Consider the following 19,658-nt stretch of genomic DNA (forward strand, 5'->3'; position numbering starts at 1 on the left):
TGTTTATTTGAGTAGAACTGCAGAGAAAACCATTTGAACTGCCAGTAGACAATTCTAATAGCAGACTGGCCTTGTACATTGAATCATAACCCTATGAATGGTCATTCAATCAATAAAAATATATCTGATTTGGTCTAGTTACCAAGTAAATTTTGTATAACTTTGATAAATGCCTTCTTGAAATCAAATTTACTGTATGTACATCATTTGATAGAACTACAAAGCAATTAATAGTTTCAAGAAAGGATTGCAATTAGTCTGACCTAACTGGTTGTGTTGAAACCAAGTTAGGTCATGGTTAGCACTACTCTGCTTTTTAAATACATGTAAAACTTTTAGCAGTTAAATGTATTATAAAGTTTAACTGCATGATTTAAAATCTGGGTGGTTTAGAATTTTAGGCTTCCATATTTTTCTTTAAAGAGAAAAAAAATAATTTCATTCTATAGTCTTCTAGCATTGTTTCTATCTCTGTACTTCCTGAAAGATTACTCTAATTAGCCCAAACATTTCATCTCTAGATATTCTCTCACTCATTTCTTTCAGGAAATCATGTGAATCAAGATGCTTATCTTAATTTAAAAAAAATAAAAGGTTTGCTACTATTTCTTTATCTTTATGACTTTTTTAAAGAAACTCATATTCAAATAAGTTTATATTTACAGAAGTTACAAAACTACTTCCCCTAATATTAACATATTATATAATATACCCAATTATCAAATATAGAATTAACATTGGTATATTATTATTAACTACACTATAGACTTTCTTCTCTTTCTTGTTTTTAAGGGAAGATTCTGTTCTAAGTCTCTGTCTCTCATTCTCTTTGTTTCTTTCTCTTTCTCTCTGTCTCTGTCTCTTTCTTTCTTTTTTCCTTCCTTCCTTTCTTTCGTTTTTGAGACAGGGTCTTGCTGTGTAGTCCAGGCTGGTTCTGAACTTAGTATGTAGTCCAGACTGGCCTTGAACTGGTAGCAGGCCTCCTGCCCAAGTCTCCCAAATGCTAGGAAGGCGTGCACCACCCGATTCAGATTTTCTTCTGATTTTCAGTTTTGTCATTGGTATACTTCTTTTTCAGGATCCAATCCAGAATCTCAGATTATATTTAACTTTTATGTTTCTTTAATCTCCTTCAATCTCAGAAGTGTGGATGTGCTATGTCCTTAATCAGAGCATTATAGCAGGTAGAACTTAATACTGATATTTCTTATTACTGATAATATTACTTAGTTTAGAAAATGTCAGATTTTATACTTAATGTTCTCTTTTCCTTTTGTAATTAATAAATACTTGCAAAGACATATTTTAAGGCTGTGCACATATTACTTTCTTAAACTTTCACTAATTATTCTTAGCACTCATTGATAGATCATGTCTGCTATCAATTACTATGACAATTACTACAATTATACCGATTTTCTATTTTCCTACTCTTAGTTTGAATTTTTCTATTAAGGAGGGTTGTTTCTTTTTTCACTTATTTATTTATTCACTTTAACTGCTCTAGTGGGATATAAGTAGCATGCAATAAACAGCATATATTTAAAGAGTATGGTCTGATGTTTTAATATACAACCATCACCACAATCAAGATGTTGAACCTACATATATTTGCCAAATGTTTTTTTATATTCCTTTCTAGTCCCTTCCTCTCAATTCTCACATCTCTCTTCTTGTCCCCAAGTACTGTACTCTTTTTGTAACTATAAATTAGTTTGCATTTTATATAAATGGAATAATATGGCATATATTTCTTCTCATTTGGTTTTTTTCACTCAAGATAATTATTTTGAAATAAATTGTTGCAGGGCTGGGCATTTAGCTCAGTGGCATAAGCACCTGCCTTGCAAGCAGGCAGTTGTGAGTTCAATCCCCGGTACCAATAAAAATGAAAAAGACAAAAAAAAAAAAAGATATATTGTTGCTAGTTTATGAATCAGTAATTCTTTTTTTCTGAGGTATATATTACCATATAAATATAGCACAATTAGTTTCTCTCTATTGATCTATTTATAGACCAATTTTGTTATATTTTTCATTTTATTACAAATAATGATTCTAGGTTTTTTATTAATGTTAACAAAATTTATCTTTGTTTATAATTTGATTTTTGGTATGTTGTGTCATATTTTATATGTCATTTTTATACACAGCATATATTTAGATTTTATTTGTAATATCTGACAACCTGTCCCTTTTCTTTGTAGTAAATGGACTGTTTACATTTAATATAGTGGTTGATACACTTAAAATTAAGCCTGTTATTTTGTTATTTGTTTTGTTTCCCATTTTGTATTTGTTCTTTGTCTTCTTTTCTCTACCTACCTTAGATTTTCATCATCTGCTTTGATGTGTTAAGAAATCATTTCACTTTTAGCAATAGAACCTTAGTTAGGGTAATTATATTTCTTTCTATTTAGATTTTGTGGTGTAGTTGTTAAATAGTTTACCTTCTCGTGTTTTATAAACCCCTAGTGCATTGTTTTATCTAAATAGTTGATGCTCTTTAAAATGTCTTCAAATTTAAGGAAAATATCTTATTTATTCATCCTTTTAGTACCATTTCTACTGTTCATCATTACTTTGCCATAGATTCAGACTTCAGTAGGGTATCATATGCCTGTGGCATTTTTTATCATTATATCAGATAAGATCTGCCAGTGATTAAATCTGTCAGGTTTTTTACATCTGAGACTCTACGTATTATCTTCCATTTTGAAAACATTTTTACTACATATAGAATTCTAGGAAGACAGATTTTTATTCTGGGTACAGAGGGACATGCATATGTGTGGTTTGTTGTGTTGCTGTTGTTTTTGAGGCAGGATCTCACCATGTTGCTGGCTTTAAACACGCCTTCTTCTTGTCAGCTTCTTGAGTAACCGGGATCACAGATGTATGCCACAGCACTCCGCTGTTTAATTTTTCTGTACTTTAAAGATGAGTAACTTGTTTCCTTAAATACATTGTGTTTATTAAGAAATCTGTTGTTATCCTCAAAATTTTCCCTCTTTATATTGCATGCCTTTCCTCTAATCACTAACTGCTTTTTAAGACTTTCTTCTTTCTCATTAGTTTTGCGCAACATGATTAGATTGTGCTTTTCGTTTTGGTAAATTGTATTATAGTTTGAGAGGCTTTGAAGGGTTGTTTCTCATGCATTTTATACTTGGGATTCATTATGTTTCCTTGGTCTGCAGTTACAGTTTCCTTCAAATCTTGAAACATCCCAACCATTCATTCTTTTTAAAAAAAAATACTTTTCTTATTCCCCACTTTTTTTATTCCTCACTTTTGAGGATTCCAATTTCACATGTAATAAGTCATTTGAATTGTCCCACACATATCTTTGAAGCTGTGATCATTTTTGTATTACTCTTTTTTTTTTCTGTTTGTTTCTGGTTTTTTTTTTTTTTCACCACACGTTGCATTGAGTTTCTATTTTTATATCTTTAAGTTCATAAATCTTTCCTTCAAAGAATCCAATCTGCTTTTAATCCCTGATAATATATTACTCATCTCAGCCATTGTAGTTTTTATCTCTAGAAATTCACTTTGCAACTTTGTAAAATTATCTTCCCTGTCTATTTTTAAATAATAGAATACAGTTATAATTATAAAATATAGTCTATTGATTTTCTTGTCTGATAATTCTAAAATCTCTTTAAATTCTAGATGTTTCATTTAATTCTTTTAACTGAAATTTGTATTAATTATAGATTTGTAGGCAACTGTAAGAAAGAATACAGAGAACTCTTCTGTACCCTTTATCAAGTCTTCCTCAATGATAGAACATCACAATGAGACTATAGTGATAGAGTACACAGATTCTATTTTGATTTCCTCAATTTTATTTCCACAGTTTTGTATACATGTGTATATTTAGTTTAATAGAGTTCAGTCCTGTATGTGTTCACTTCCACAGCCAAGATACAAATTAGTTCCATTGTCCAATTAATTCCTCATCTTATCCTTTTATAATCTTCCTCTCACTTCACACTTCATCCCTAATTTCTAAAAAGTTATCATTTTTTAAATGTTACATACATGAAATCTAGAGTTTGGTTACCATAATTTCCTAGAAGTTCGTCCAAGATTCATTAAATTTTTTCCTCTTGTGATAGGTTCTATTTTCTTCCTGTTTGCATATCTGATCATTTTTGTTGGATGCTGGCGATCATAGGTTTTTCTTGTTCCATCATTGTTATTTACTTGTGCCTTTATTCAGCTTTGTTCTGCTATGCATTTAAGTGACTTGGAAAAATTATTTGCTCCTTTCAGGTCTTGCTCTTGAGGCACTTATGTGGTACAAGAACAATGTTTAAATGTACTTTTTCACCACTGCTGAGTGAAGCACTTCTGAGATTTCTGTCCTTGCCCTCATGAGTTAGGAAGTGTTTTATTTCCCAGCCAGATATGATTATATTCCTTTATCCTTTGAGATGATTCTTTTCTCAGCCTCAGTTTCCTGACATACATGGAATTACTAGTACTCTGCTGCATACCAAAAGGAAGCCTCTGCAGATTTCTGCATGTTTTGTTTTGCTTTACTTTTGTTTTTATGAGACAAGATCTCACTTTGTAGTGCAGGCTGGCCTCGAACTCACGTTATTCCTTCTACCTCAACCTCCTGAGTGCTAGGATTACAGGCATGCACCCCTGTACCCATTTTAAACTCATTTAATCAATTTATAGAGCATTTGCTGAATTCCAATTAGATTTGTCTTCTCTGGGAGGTGAGATTATAGAAATGTGCCACCACCCTGGCTTCTTTTACTTTTGAAGACTAACTTGTTATAATACCTAAACACCTTAGAAAAATCCCTCTGCCTCCAATTAAACACCTTAGAAAAATCCCTCTGCCTCCAATTAAGCACCTTAGAAAACTTCCTCTGCCTCCAGTTGAACGTTTACAGGTATCTGTCTTTCTGATGTCTTCATCTTCAGGCTTAGGCTTGTGTGTTCGTAGAGTCTTTTATTTATTTATTTATTTGTTCATTTATTTATTTATTTTGATACCCTCAAAAACTTTGTCTTCCATATGACAGATGCTAGTCATGTACTTTTACCTGGATTGAAAACTCAAAATGTGCTTTTCTAAAGTCTAAAATAACTGGGTGATCACTCACACTGAGCACTTTCTAGACTCCTGTAATCTCCAGGAAGACATTATTCATTATTCTAGTTATGCCTCCAGTTATTGGTCTAAATTGTATACAAAAAACAATTTTAAGAGCTGGTTGTGAGGAAGGAATCCAAAACCAGATTGTCTCACAGACTTCTAATAGATTGCTTCTCCCAATCCATTTTCAGCACAACAATGAGATCCTTTCTAAAATGAAAAGGATAAGATGAAGAATTAATTGGACAATGGAACTAATTTGTACCTTGGCTGTGGAATGAAATTATCACTCTTCTGCTTGAACTTTTTTTGGTGGATTCTCATTGTAACTGAAATAAAATCAAAAGCTGTCTATGGCTAATAAGGTCCTACATGGTTCTCTCCTACCATTTCTCCAAACTCATCTCATGTAACTATTATGCTCTGATTTCAGTTCTTTAAACTGAATCTCTTCCTTTACTTTGTAGAATACAGCCAGGTTTTATCTAGCTATAAAGTATTCATCTGCTGTTTTCTTTGCGTGGAATGAATTTCCCTAAGTCCGTTCCATGACCAGCTTTTGTCTCACCATCTTGCTTAAGTGTTGCCTCCTCACAGAGGATTTCCCATCTATATGAAGGAAGTCTTTCCTTTCCCTCACCTTTATTCTCCTTTAGGCCCCTATTTATTTCCTTTACCACACTTAATACAATCTGCAGTTATGCTTATGTATTTGTTTGCTGGGTTTTGATCTGTATCCACCACTATAATGTAAGCTTCCTAAAAACAAGATCCAAAGATCTGTTGTTCTTTACAGTATCCTCAGTGCTGAGCATTATGACTGAAGGATGAAAGACTCTAAGGAAAAATTTAAATAGTTACATTTAAGTTTATATCCAGCTCATATATTTTGGAAGTATTTGTGAATAAATGCAAAATACTAAAAGCTAGAATAAAATTGATTTTTTGATGATAATTTTCATTAATAATGAATTAATTATTAAAGCCCAGCAAAAGAAAAAAGGATATATAAGTGTTATAAAATTGTCATTATCCAGATTACTGATTCACTGTGCCTATTACTCTTGTGAGTCTATTGCAGAACCATATGAAAAAGATTAACATTAACATTATAGCATCATAATGTATGTTTCTTAAATATCATAAACATAAATCATATTTAACTTCATTTTTAATTGTTTATAATCAGTCCTATTGTAGCTTGTAAGATTAATAGAGACTTGACAATGTGAAACTTTGTAATGGCTCTAAGATATGCAAACGAACATGTGTGCATGACTGCCAGGGATTTCTTTTTTTCTTTTTTTTTTTTTTTTTTTTTTTGGTACCTGGGATTGAACTCATAACCGCGTGCTTGCAAGGCAGGCACTTATGCCACTGAGCTAGATCCCTAGCCCTGCCGGGAATTTCTTTAGAAAAATATGTCATGTAGTAGAAGTATTTAATAATATCTGATGTTAAAACATGGTTGAAAATATTAAATAGTATGAGATTTCATCTTGTAATAATTCAGCATTGGTCACATAGTACTGCAACACTGATACTGCAATATTCTAGCTTTTTCTTTTCAAAAAATGTTATTGTCTGTTCTTCATGCTTAAAATATGCAAATTACCACTGTAGTTTTATATTAAATTGTTCATTTTAGAACATTAGAATTATTGCAGGCATGTCATTGGATATATTTGTATATTATTAGTAAGAAATAGCCTCAGTATGTAAATTTGAAGTTCTATATTTCCACGATGATTTTCTTATAAACATAGTAAATTCCTATTTTTACCTCTTGTTTTCAGTGTGAAAATTTAGTAGTTATGTTTTGTACTTGCCTGCTGTGTTTAACAGATGATTTATATGGCAACATCTGTTTTCTGGCTCCATTTGACACGTCTTTCTGATAGAAATAGCAAATCAACGTTGCTTAGCTATGAATTTGAATTAATATATGCTACCAAATATTACGTACACTTTCAAAAAATGATAATAGATCATTAGAGACTGTTTTATCAGGTAATTATTTAGCGTGACCCATCAGTATCCATTGTAAGTTCTATAAAAAACATATTCTAATTCATATTTAAAACAAAATGTTGCAATAAAGACTAAAGGCCTCAATGATACTTACAGTTAGAAACATTTATCTTTTTATTCTGTATTTTTGCTTCCATATTGAATGCCAGGAAAATCTTTTTCATTAACATTATATTGATTTATCCAGAGAGAAAATTGCTTGCATCATTTCATCTCCTAGTGTTCCTGAAACTTCCTAAACTGACTTTTGTGTTTTAACCTCCAACACATTCCAGATTCCCAAGAGTTGCTCTATGAGAATGTTTGAAACTCATATAACACATTGAAGTGTTCAATGTTACAATAATGTTACTATCATATTTTTATTCTCTAGTGTTGCAAAAAATTAAACATTAAACAAGGAAAAACTTCAAATTATAAACTGAAGAATTCCAAGAACATTTATATAATAAAAATAAACAAATCAAATGCTTTTATAAAGGCTTCTATTGAGTTCCATAAGTTTTGCTATAAACTATAAAAATTCATGTTAATGAACATAGAAAAGCATTATACACTGTAAAATTATGAGAAAACCTCATTCATCTTAAAATTATTCTTTGTATTTTAATTTTTAAACGCAGAAATTACATGTGTTTAAAATAATGTACATTTTTTACACGATATGTAGCCAGAAGATGATTGCTTCATACTACATAGTTAAATTTCTCAGTTCCTGTCCAGATTTATTCTATATGTTTTTAAAGGACCGTCTTATGGATTATTTGTTGTTGAACACCTAGACATATAGATATTCAGAACATGTACACTATTTTACCATGTAATTTTACAGTCTAAAGATTAAAATACAAAGAATAATTTTAATAGACCACCCAGTGAAAAGAGTTTGGAAATTGGTGTATTTTATTAAGGAGCCCAGTTTTACTATCTGCAGATAGTGATAGATACAGCCTTATTGTGATATGTAACTTCACTTAAATGTTTTTTATACTCAAAAAATACTCTTCAAACCCTTTTTTTATTTGATAGTAAAGAAATCTTAGAACTCTTTCCATAGCACTATAGAACTACCTTTTCTAAATGATATATTGTTTTCTATAGTATGATTATTCTATAATTTATTCTCTAATAGGAATTTGGGTTGTTTTGTATTTTTCCTTCTAATTGTCAATGTTTTGAAGAATACCATTTTACATAACTGTGCATATATTTGTTTCTTTGTATGTGGTAAAGGATTGTTTTGAAGGATAAATATTTTGGAATTTATATAGATACTGATCATATAAGTAAAAAGCAATACTACTTTATTTACTTTGTATTTGTATTAGTAATAAGATTCAGCATCATTTTTTGTGTTTACTGGCCTTTTTATATTTCTTCTCAGTTTTTCCATTTTCCTTTTAGACTTTTTATCTTTTTATTATTTGCAAATTTTCTTTCTACATTTCAAATGTGAACATTTTGATTCTTGTATGTGTTGTATAAATTTTCCCCTGGCTATCAACTGACTTATGTTGTTGAGTTTTGTTTTTGTTTTTTGTTTGCTTGCCTGTTTTGTTTTGTTGTTTTGGTATCAGGAATTGAACTCAGGACCTTGCTTTTACTGGGGAGGCACTGTGTCACTAAGCTATATCCCCAGCTATCGATTGACTTTTAAGGATTTATTTATTGGGTTTTATTGTTGTTGTTCTTTTGCACAGAAGAAATTTTAAACTTTCTGTAGGTAAATTTACCATTATTTTTCATTACAGTATTTGTTTTACTTCTTGCAGAAGGCCTTCATTAGCTTGTCACAAATAAACATATTCTTTTATATTTTCTTAATATATTTATATCTTATTTTTTATTAGCTTTTGTTTTTAAATCAGAAATCACCTTTATTTTTGTGAAATATATGACTTGTGAAAGTAATTCTTTTCTTTTTTACCCAAATGGGAATGTAGTCACTGCAGTACTATTTATTCAATTGGCCATACTTTTCTACTGATTTATAATACCACTACCACTACAAACTTACAGTGATTTTATTGTGGTTGTGCTCTTTTGTTACAGTATTTGCCTATTTCTATACTAGTAGTACAATGTTCTAATATACTTTACTGTTGGATAGAGCATTTTCCCTTTTTGTTTTTGTATGTCAGTGTTATATCTGGTTACTTTCTACCTTTGTCATTGTCCTTAATTTTTCAGTTTGAGTTTTCTCAAACAACTATATTGATATGCTGACAGCTTTGTGTCTTTGTATCTATTTATTATGCTTCATGTAACAATATTTGTTCTTGCAGAATAAGACAAATCCATTTTCATATAAACATCCCATTTCTATGAATTTAAGAATGTTTTCTTTTCCTACCTACCTCCTACCCAAATACAGTCTTTCTCCATTTTTTCAACATACATTTATTTTTCACAGTATATACAAACATTTCTTTGCCCTAAAATGAAATTATTCCAACTCATATATGAGTGCTGGAAGGATTCAAAAATAGAATAGCTCATATGACATTAACTTTCTCTAGCCACTTAGAATTACTTTTCTTTCTTCTTTATGAACATTTAAACACTTTTATATTTTAATTTTCACAAGTATGCTTTTTTACTCCAGTATTTTAACTCTTTCAGATCACGTTTTTTCTTGCCTCTTATATACCCAGAGCTTATTTCCTTTTTCTTGTGTCTATACCACACATTCCTTGCTTCATATCAACATTCTTTAGAAGTATGATTCTGCTTCCATATCTTCAATACACAGTTGCTATATCTGAAGTTTCTCTGCCTGTCTGTCAAAACTAAAACTCTGGTCCTGTTTTAGTTTTTGTTTTTCTTATGTTTTCATAGAACTTTCCTTTTTTTATAGTACATAGACCTATCTTCATGTAAACTCAGCACACAAATTTCACACAAAGCCAATGTTCCCCAATACTGGTTTATCATTTTCTTCCTCCCCATGTATTTGATACAGTTTGGAGCAATTTGATATTAAGTTGCAAATATTATGTGGTGTTTTATTTTCCTTTTTCCATGCTTATCTTCAGGGTCTTACTTTTTTTGCTGCTGGACCAAAATACCAAACACCCACAAGTTAAAGGAGGAAAGGTTTATTTCAGCTCATAGTTTACAAAGCTTTTAGTCCACAGACATTGGCTGGCTCCAAGGCAAGGCTTTATGGCATAGGGACATAGCACAGGAGAGGCAGTCCACAGCAAGGCAGGCGGGAAGCAGCAAGCAGCAAACAAGGAGCCTGTCTTTTTTTTTTTTTTTTTTTTTTTTTTTTTTTTGTCCCACCAAGACTATAAGCCTTTTGTGTGATGGTTCCCTCACCCAGCATGGGGCTTCTCTCTTCAGTAAATCCATTCAGCCACACCCAGAACTACATGAATCCCAGTTGGTAGACCATTACTACTTACCCTTATCAGTATCACATACCCTAGATTCAGCCAGCTCTGAAAAGCACCGCTAGGAGTGCATGGAGCTTTGAGGGGACATCTAGATACAAGCCGTAAAATTCAATGAACAGAATATCCAAATATATTCAAGATTACACTTTAGGTTCCGTGATAAATTCATAATCATGGACCGCAGGTTGATTTTCACTACTACCTATATATGAATGAATGTTCTTTAAATTTGCAAACCTATGCAATTGTGACTTTTGTTTTCTTATGGCATTCTATTTCCATGGAAATTTGAGAAGATAATACATCCTATATGATTTCTTCTGTTGGAATCACTCAGATTTCCTTTATGTAAATTTTTATTGATAATTACATTAATAAAACATTTTTATTATGTTAATTAGATAATTTTATTTATGTTTACTATGGGCCAGGAAGCAAGCACTTTAAAAATATTTTATTTATTCAGTTTTTTTCAATAATATTGTGGAAGGTACTAATATTGTGTCTTCAGCTTGCAGATGAGGAAACAGGGTCAATAATGCTCTAAGTCAGACATCAAGTAATAAAGCTAGAATTTTAATCCCATCAATGTATATTTTGAATTCATACTATTAACCAATATACAATGCCAGCTTTTCCAGTAGTGCTGATCCTTTTAAAATGTGAATCTAAATTCTTATAGCCTTACAGTTTCATATGTATTTCTGATAGATTGAGCATGTTAATTAAATAGCTCAGATCTTATATATCTTTACTAATTCTTATAGATTTCAGTAGACTGTGTGTATTTCAGTAGACTGAGCATGTTAGTTGCATAATTTAAATCTTATATATCTTTATTAATGTCTTGCCTGGTACATTTATCGGTCTCAAAGAAATGTTAGTTAAAAAGAGAAATAGCCACTTTTAGGTTCAGTTTTATTGCAGTTCTGCATTTTTATAGCAGTTATTTTTAGGATATTGCAAGGTATATCTGTTTTAAGAGTTCTCTTTAGTAGGCTTTCCATTTGATAATTACAAGAAGTTCTCAATTTATGAACATTCAAGTTGTGAACCTTCACAGATACAAACTGATCTCACATTACAAGCATTCGTAGATGCAAACAAATCATAAAAGTACCTCATGTGTCTGCCAGACATTGTGACCATTGTGCTACTGTGTGCTTCCTATACCACATGATAGTGTACAGTAGTGCAGTGCTCAGTGAGAGCCCAGGATTCCAGAAGCAAGAGAAAAAGCAGTGGTGATGTAGAGGGTACTGCTAGGTAGTACAAGCAGTATACATTGTATACAGACTCACTTGGTCAGACTTACGAACAAATCCATCTTACACATGTTCACCAGGAACAGAACTCTTTGTAAGTTAGGGACTAATTAAACTTAGTGACCTTTTTTGCCAACAAATTTTAAAGTAGTAAGAGAGTCTAATGGAAACAAACCCAAATCCCAAATTATTTCATTATTTCAACATGAAATTCAGAGTCTCAATCACAATCAAGTATTATTCATGTAACAGCAAAAGGCCCTTTATCCAAGACAGTCTGAACCTATAACTAGGCAATTGGCTAAACATATTTATCAAGTCAGAGAATTATAAGAAATAATATTTATAACTAAACATTAACTTATAAAATGTATGCCTTTTATTAAAAAAGGGCTTTCCCTATTTATTGCTTTACTGATTAGAGTCCAAACGTTGATGTAAATTTTCTTTATACCAGTAATATATAGCATGAGATAATTTCTGTCATTAGAGAATAACAGAAACTCAAAGACACAGCAACGTAATCTAAATGTAGAATTATTCAAGATTTAGGGGTTTCCCCCAGGATTTACTTCTCTTTCAATTCAACATTAAATTTTAAGAGATTGATGTTATAACTTTGCTGATAACTCAGTTTTCATAGATACATTCATTTTTTGATAGTTGTATTTCATCAATTTATACAATATTTTATTAAATTTCTAAATAGACCAACAAATACTGGCTCAATGGCTTTGTAAACAACATAACTGATTTTAGGAATCATATAGCTGTTAAGAATAGAGTTTGTCTGTTTTTAAAGAGAAGTTTTGGTTAATTTAATGATTTTCATAAGTGGAAATTAATTGAGTTCCTCTGTAGTTCAAATCAAAATATGTTTTTAAAATAATTACTGAAGTTATTCTACATCTGACAAATGTCTATCAGGAAATACCTACATAGAAATGAAATTCTTTTTTATAAATTAAGATACACTATACCAGCAATGCTATATTAGATATTTCGTATGCCTATGGTACCAAAATTGATTTTAATTTAGGTACATTGAGATTTACCCTGTTCTAAAAAATCTTATTTTTTAAATGGCTATATTTCTCGTTACACCTATATTCTCTAATTCTACCTGATGAGATTCTTTCTTGCCTGTGAGTGTTGAATCTCAGTAAATGTGTATAACATTGAATTGAAAACTCTTTTTGCTTTTCTAGGTTATGTAGGTATAGAACTAGAAGGACCAGGAAAAAACATCTGGTTGCTGGAGATTTTACAAGGTTTTCCAAATGTTAGACATGACATTCAAATCTGTTAAAAATTTAAGTATGTTAAGACTATAACAAAAATAACATGTACCTTCAACTGTATTACACCAAATTATAACATATTAGATACCATAAAACAAAAATAAACTGTATTAGTTAATATTTCTTGTGAGCGACTAACTAAACGTTCCCTCCTAATATTCATGTAGATGGTTAAACTTTCTAGAAATATTTTTTATTTTTAAGCTTATAGTTATCCATTTTAAAGCTTGAATCCAATATAATATGTCCAAATCAAATTAAGCAAATGAGAACATTATTGCTGCACATTATACCACACTGAATAAATACAAATAAGATGTGTAAGCCTCTTTCTGGCACTCACTGAAAATTTTACTATGGCAAGTTAGTGTGAGAACATTATGCTAAAGAAAGTTTTCTTATTAATGGGTTGAAAATGATTTAAGATTGCAGTTGTCCTGAATATCCCTTGAATTTCATATTTTTATTAAATAATAGCATCCATCATTATTGGTAGATTTCATAAGTAGTATAATTAGCTTTGTGTACTTCTTACCGATTTTTTGTATTCATAAGCAGAAATGTGAATACTAATTAAATACAGTCATTTAGTTCTTGGCAATAAAAATTTTTCTTACTCTTTCCTCAATCATCTGGACCATTTTAATTGCAGAAACCTTAATTTTGCCAAATTAACTATTTTAAACAGTTGTTGCCATTTATAATCACTTGTCTTTGTTAATTTGAATTGTATCAATACTAAAAAACCAAAAATAGAAAAATTTTATTAATCTTTAACATTTCAGTTGTCACCAACATTCCATGACTTCATATTAATCAAAATAGTCCATTCTTATTAGTAGATTTTAATAAGTAATGTAATTTTATCTTATAAAATGAATTTTTGCTAAAAATGACTTTTTTCTGTTTCATATTGTGAAGTTCCATTTGTAATTTCATTTGACAGTATAATACTGATATAATAATTCAATAATGCTGATAAAGTCAAGTAAAAAACTGATTTTTCTGTTACTCGAGAGTAAGACTCTGGTTTATAACACAGAACATCAATATTTGCAAAAACCAAATTTCTATACCAGGTGACTTATTTATACATCACCTCGTATAGAAATTAAATACATATTAAATCTATCAGATAATAAAAAGTTGTCCAGTGACTTGAAAACAGGACAAAATAAGGTAAACAACTTTCAGGATTATGTTACCTAACATGAGTAAGAGTCATCACACAAAACATTATAGCAAGTACCTCCTCTACCTGGAGGTTAAAAGAAAATAAAGTATGGGGTTATAAATTCTTGAGTATACCACTGAAAGACCTTATAAATGTTTTTGTTAAAACAGAAAAATTCATGACATTCAATGTATCTTAATAATAAGTAAGTTGTCCAGTTTGATTCTGTAATTCTTTGACCACCCCATGCATTCCTGAGATAACAGTAATGTGATATTGTTGATTATGGTCCAAAGAGAGAAAGGTAGGTGATAGACAATTGAAATTGAATGAGAGTTCTCTGCACTGTTTATAGCCTTTTTCTCAAGAATAATCAGTCTTAGGACCAACTGAATTTTATTAAGAAAGTCATCTGTGTGCTTTATTTTAGCTCACTTACTAGTATTCCTCTGTATACTAATAATAATTCCTGATACTCCACCCTTTTGAAGAAACTATGAAATATAGGGTAAATGATTAATAAAAATGAGTTGTACATCTTATCAAGGGCTACATTGGGTCCTTCAATCCTTACCTCAAGGTCCTTTCTATTCCAGAAGTTGGAACCCCAAATGCTTACAGAGGCCAGACTGGTGGGAATGAAGCAGGAAGCTACTGCAGTGAACTGGAGATCCAAGTCTTTTCTAAAGGAGCCACTGCTCCGTTCCAGATAATTTTTTGCAAGGCAGGAATGTTGACGTAGTGTTACCACATTGTCCAGTTTCCCAGGTAAAGCAGGAATGCAAATTTTCATGTGAAATCTTTTGATTTAAAGATTATCAGTTACTTCTCTTACTATTTTCAAAACACATAAATGCCAAATACTTCTGAGGTGTGATTTGAGCAAAGTCCTCCTGTTTATAACCAGGCTAATGTTTTATTCATTTATTTGTTAAAGACTTTATTTTCTACAGGTTTTGTTTTTCTTTAATATGCCTTCTGAATACTCTGTGTATGACTTTGTAATATTGATATTCCTTTCCTCTCCAACCTAAGTGCATTGTGCATAAACTTTCTTCAACTACTATACGTTTCTCTGCCACTTTGAGCATTCCACTGAGCAGTTGGTCACATAAATGAAATCTCCTTGAAACACTACATATGATACTTTTAAACAACTGTGGGTATAACTACTTACTCATTTTGTTCCTGATATGTGAGCTACATAAATATAATAAAAGACCATATATTTCATGAATCTTGTATTCTCTTTGGGCTGCTCTTTCTAAAATCTATGCAGAAACACTCTTCCTTCTCGTTCTTAAGTGAACTTACTAGATGTTCTTTATTATGTGATAGTTTCTTTTACATTTAATTGTTTAGTGGTCATTGATTGGGCTTGGATGATCTTGGATACTTAAACATTTTCAGAGACAATTCTTTGCATGACTTTCTTCATTGACTGAATTCTCATTTATACATGTAAGACTCAAAACTATGAAGTACTAAAAGGAAACAGGAGAAGTGTTTCCTGACGTTGTTCAGAATTTAAAAAAATTTTGTAGACATCAAAATTACAGGCAACCTAAGCAAAAATAGACATATAGAATTGCAACGAACTGGAAAGCTTCTATACAGTAAAGGAAATAATCAATGATAAGAAGAGATAACCTACAAAATGAGAAAAATAATTGCAAACTATACTCTAGCAACAGTTTAATATCCAAAGTAAATAAGAACTCAACCAATTCAGTAGCAATAAACACAACAAATAGCCCAATGTAAAAATAGGCAAAAGACATTTCACAAAAGAAAACATATGATTGGCTATGATGTATATGAAAAAAATGCTCAAAATCCTAATAGTAAGGGAAATGGAAATCAAAACAACAATGAGATAGATATCTCACCCCATTTAAAAGAATTACTATTATCCCAAGACAAAAGAAACAAGTCATGATTCACATATAGAGAATAACACCCTTCTATTGTTGGTGGGAATGTAAATTGGTATAACCATTATGGAAAATAATATGAAGGTTTCTCGAAAAACTACAAGTAAAAATGGCATCCCAATTCAACTACAGAGTATAGATCAAAAGTTGTGAAATCATTTATTCTACCACTATTCTACTCACAATAGGCAAGAAAAGAAATTGACAAAAGTCTTTGTTGATGGATAAAGGATAAAGAAAATGTGATATACTTAGCCATTAAAAAGAATGATATTCTGCCTTTTGTAGCAACATGGATGAAACCTGGAGGACATTGTGTTAAATAAAATATTGGGCAGAAAGATAAATACTGTGTGATCTCACTCACATTTGGAATCTAAAAATGATGATGGCTCTTACAGAAGTAAGACACATAATGGTGGTTGCCAAAAGCCAGAGTGCCTAGGGAGAAAAGCATTTCTCAAAGGATATGTAGTTAGTTAGCTAGCAAGGTTAAATTTCAAGAGCTCTGTTGTGCAGTAAAGTAATTATAGTTGATGATGTATTTTTCAAAAAGTATCATGTTATGTGTAGATATACTTCAGAATATGTTGTATCAAATAAAAACATATAATGGTTATCTACCCATTTAAAAATAAATAGTTTTTAAACAGTAACCTGATTTTCAAAGTCAGCAGGGAGTGTGGGCTACATTCTATTAGGTACTGATTACTCCTAATGGGAATTGGCATCCACTATCATGAGTTGAACTGCTAAACATTTTTATAGTAAAGTACGATAAATATTAGTTGTTTTGGAGTATTACAAGCAGACTAATACACAATTATTTTATTCTTAATACATTTTGGAGCAAAAGCCATGTTGATGTCTATCAGTTTTCAACAGTGATTTGATGTGTTCATATTAAGTTGCATTTTAAATAGCCAAAATATCAATAACACAAGAATAAAATATGAAAATTTTCCCTTAAATTTGCTTAATTCGTTCCTTAAAAGATTATGCAAATGCAGGATATATTTTTAATCAGAATTCCCCATGAGAATCTTCACATTATAGAAAAGCAGAAGAACTATGCTGGGGGCTAAGCAGAACTATGCTAACTATGCAGAAATACATCATGGAATTCTTTCCTTCAGAGCTATAGTGAATTTGTCAATTACTTTATAGATTCTGGGGGTCACCTATAATTCTATAAATAGTTTTTAAGAGAATGTATTTGTGAGCTGGTCATTATTCACTTCTGGCCCTTAAACTGCAGATAAGCCCTTTCTGGTTCTTTTTTTTTGTCACTCCTGTAGAATGGCAAGGACAAAAAGAAAATTCAGTTAAGTGTAAGTAATTTTTGTGAAGTTCCAGGGAGAACTCAGTTTAGACTTGGAAAGTCAAATAAACACCGGGGAAATAATGGAGGACCTTTCTAAGAAAGTGGTATTTAAACTGAAGTAAGAACTCATTTAGTGAAAAACAAGAAGGTAGAAATGGGAAATGGTATGCCGGGCAGAAAGAGAGTGACACTCAGAGACATTTGAGCACCAATCAGAGGGACAGCTTTAAGTTTTTTCTTTCTGGTATCTGGATCATCCATGTTAATATAATGTTCTTGTGACTCTCTATATCTTCTTTTCCACTTGGATAAAGCAAAAAGAAAAATGTAACATAATACTAAACACAAAATTAATGGTTATTTCCAATGAAAAGTTTCCCTAATGCATTTAAGAATCAGGAAACATCAATAAATTATTCAATCTATGAAATAATATATATAAAATACTTTTAACTTTTCAAAAATAATATTTTCCCAATTATAAAGCTATTACATGTTTATTGTAGAAAAATTTGAAAATGTAGAAAAGCAAGGAAAGAATATTCTTACTAACAAAGAAAATACATAGTAATTCCTGGGAGGATAGTGCTGTTCTAGTCCTATAGTGACAAACGGTAAGCACTTTTGTAAGTTAAGATTAACATTATATATACAACTTTATAGTATGTTTTTTCCACCTACCATTATAATAGTCTTTTCTCAGTGCCATTGCATTTTCCATGACTTTAACAGTTGCCTATGAGTAATAATTTGGATATTTACTATGTCCTAGACACATACGCATAAGATTGTTTTTTCTCAGAAAAAGTCAAAAGGTTACAATCTCTATTTTGTAAGGAAAAAAATTTTAAAAATCAAGATCACAGCTTGTAGACCCAATGTTCAAGTCCAGAAAGTCTGACTCTAGAGTTTACACGTGAACTAGTAAATACTACATAATCTCTCAATTTAAAGTTAACTTCTATGTTAGACTTTCACATTATTTCCAGAACAGTATTTGGCTATTTGAAATAATATAATTCTGTGGGTTGGCACTTTAGTGTGAACTCAGCTGGGCCAGCTCATCTCTATTTTACATTGTGTTACTAGCTTCACTCTCATGTCTGTGGTCTGTTTAAGGTGTTTTTATGTCAGCGGCATTTCACTGAACAAGAGTGGAAGACACAAGTCCTGTTGAGGTTTAGGCTGAAAACTCAAATGGCATTAAGTCCATCATATTTTATTGATCAAAACAAAGCACAAGGCCAGCTGAAATTCAAAATGAGGATAATAAATCTTACCTTCTAATGAACTGATAAACATGGTCACTTGCAGTCTGCCATAGTCAGCATTTAGTTGTCTGAAGACTTCTTCAGACATGACTAGAAAGTGTAAGTAGAACTTGTACAGCAAAAAATGGCCTGATTACAAATCTTCCTGCCTATAGAGGGAGACTGATCACGCTGCTTATTCCTTTGACTCTAAGAATTGACCTCACTGTGGGAGCCAGATTCTATAGCTTCAGAGACTGTGAATATCCAGCCTTCCTACATTTATACTACCCCACATTCACAGGTTGTAAAAATCCTTTTTTTATACTCTTCTGCATCTAAAGGACAAGAACATGTGGAGTTAGAAAACTTTAGATATCAGGGCAAGAATATGTGTTTATTGAAGATATCCGGATACCACTCTATTAAACAAATACAATTACGCTGAGTGTAGTTTGGGTAAATGAGTGGAATTTGGCAGAGGTTCTCACGGAATCTTACTGCGTCTTATTGGATCTTTCATAGACAATGTATCTGCAAGATATATTAAGGAAGAGGTAGCTTGCCCAGTGATAAGAACCAAATGGAAATAGTTCATAGCCAAAGTAAAAATGGATTCATACATTGCAAAATGGTTTTTTTTAACTGAAAGAAGATATAACTTCAAGATAAGTATGCTCACAAATAACAGTGCATAGCTTGAAAAATAGGTGAAGGGTAAAACAGATCAGAGAAGATCGAATGGGGCATTGCATAGATGGAATGGACGAGCTGTTTGGATAGTTGATATAGAAATGAAAGATAATTAGGAAGGGTGAATGCCATTTAGGGTTTCTTTAACATTATTAACTAATGATAA

At 31.2% G+C, this 19,658-nt stretch overlaps 1 protein-coding gene across 7 annotated transcripts in view; it reads left to right on the forward strand.

The window, feature by feature from the left end:
* The window catches only part of Mbd5 (methyl-CpG binding domain protein 5), a 407,001-nt gene that overhangs the window by 331,881 nt on the left and 55,462 nt on the right, over window positions 1-19,658 (forward strand). For 6 of the 7 annotated variants that reach the window (XM_063259600.1, XM_063259599.1, XM_063259605.1 and 3 more), the window contains one exon: window positions 14,888-15,059. The exons of the other annotated variant lie outside the window; for it this stretch is intronic. The gene's annotated coding sequence lies outside the window, so the exon portion shown is untranslated. The remainder of the gene's footprint in view (window positions 1-14,887; window positions 15,060-19,658) is intronic. 7 annotated transcript variants of the gene reach the window in all.

The sequence above is a fragment of the Cavia porcellus genome, unplaced genomic scaffold (genome assembly GCF_034190915.1).
Source record: "Cavia porcellus strain 051 isolate PalLab524CR breed Dunkin Hartley unplaced genomic scaffold, mCavPor4.1 scaffold_12, whole genome shotgun sequence".
Lineage (NCBI taxonomy): Eukaryota > Metazoa > Chordata > Mammalia > Rodentia > Caviidae > Cavia > Cavia porcellus.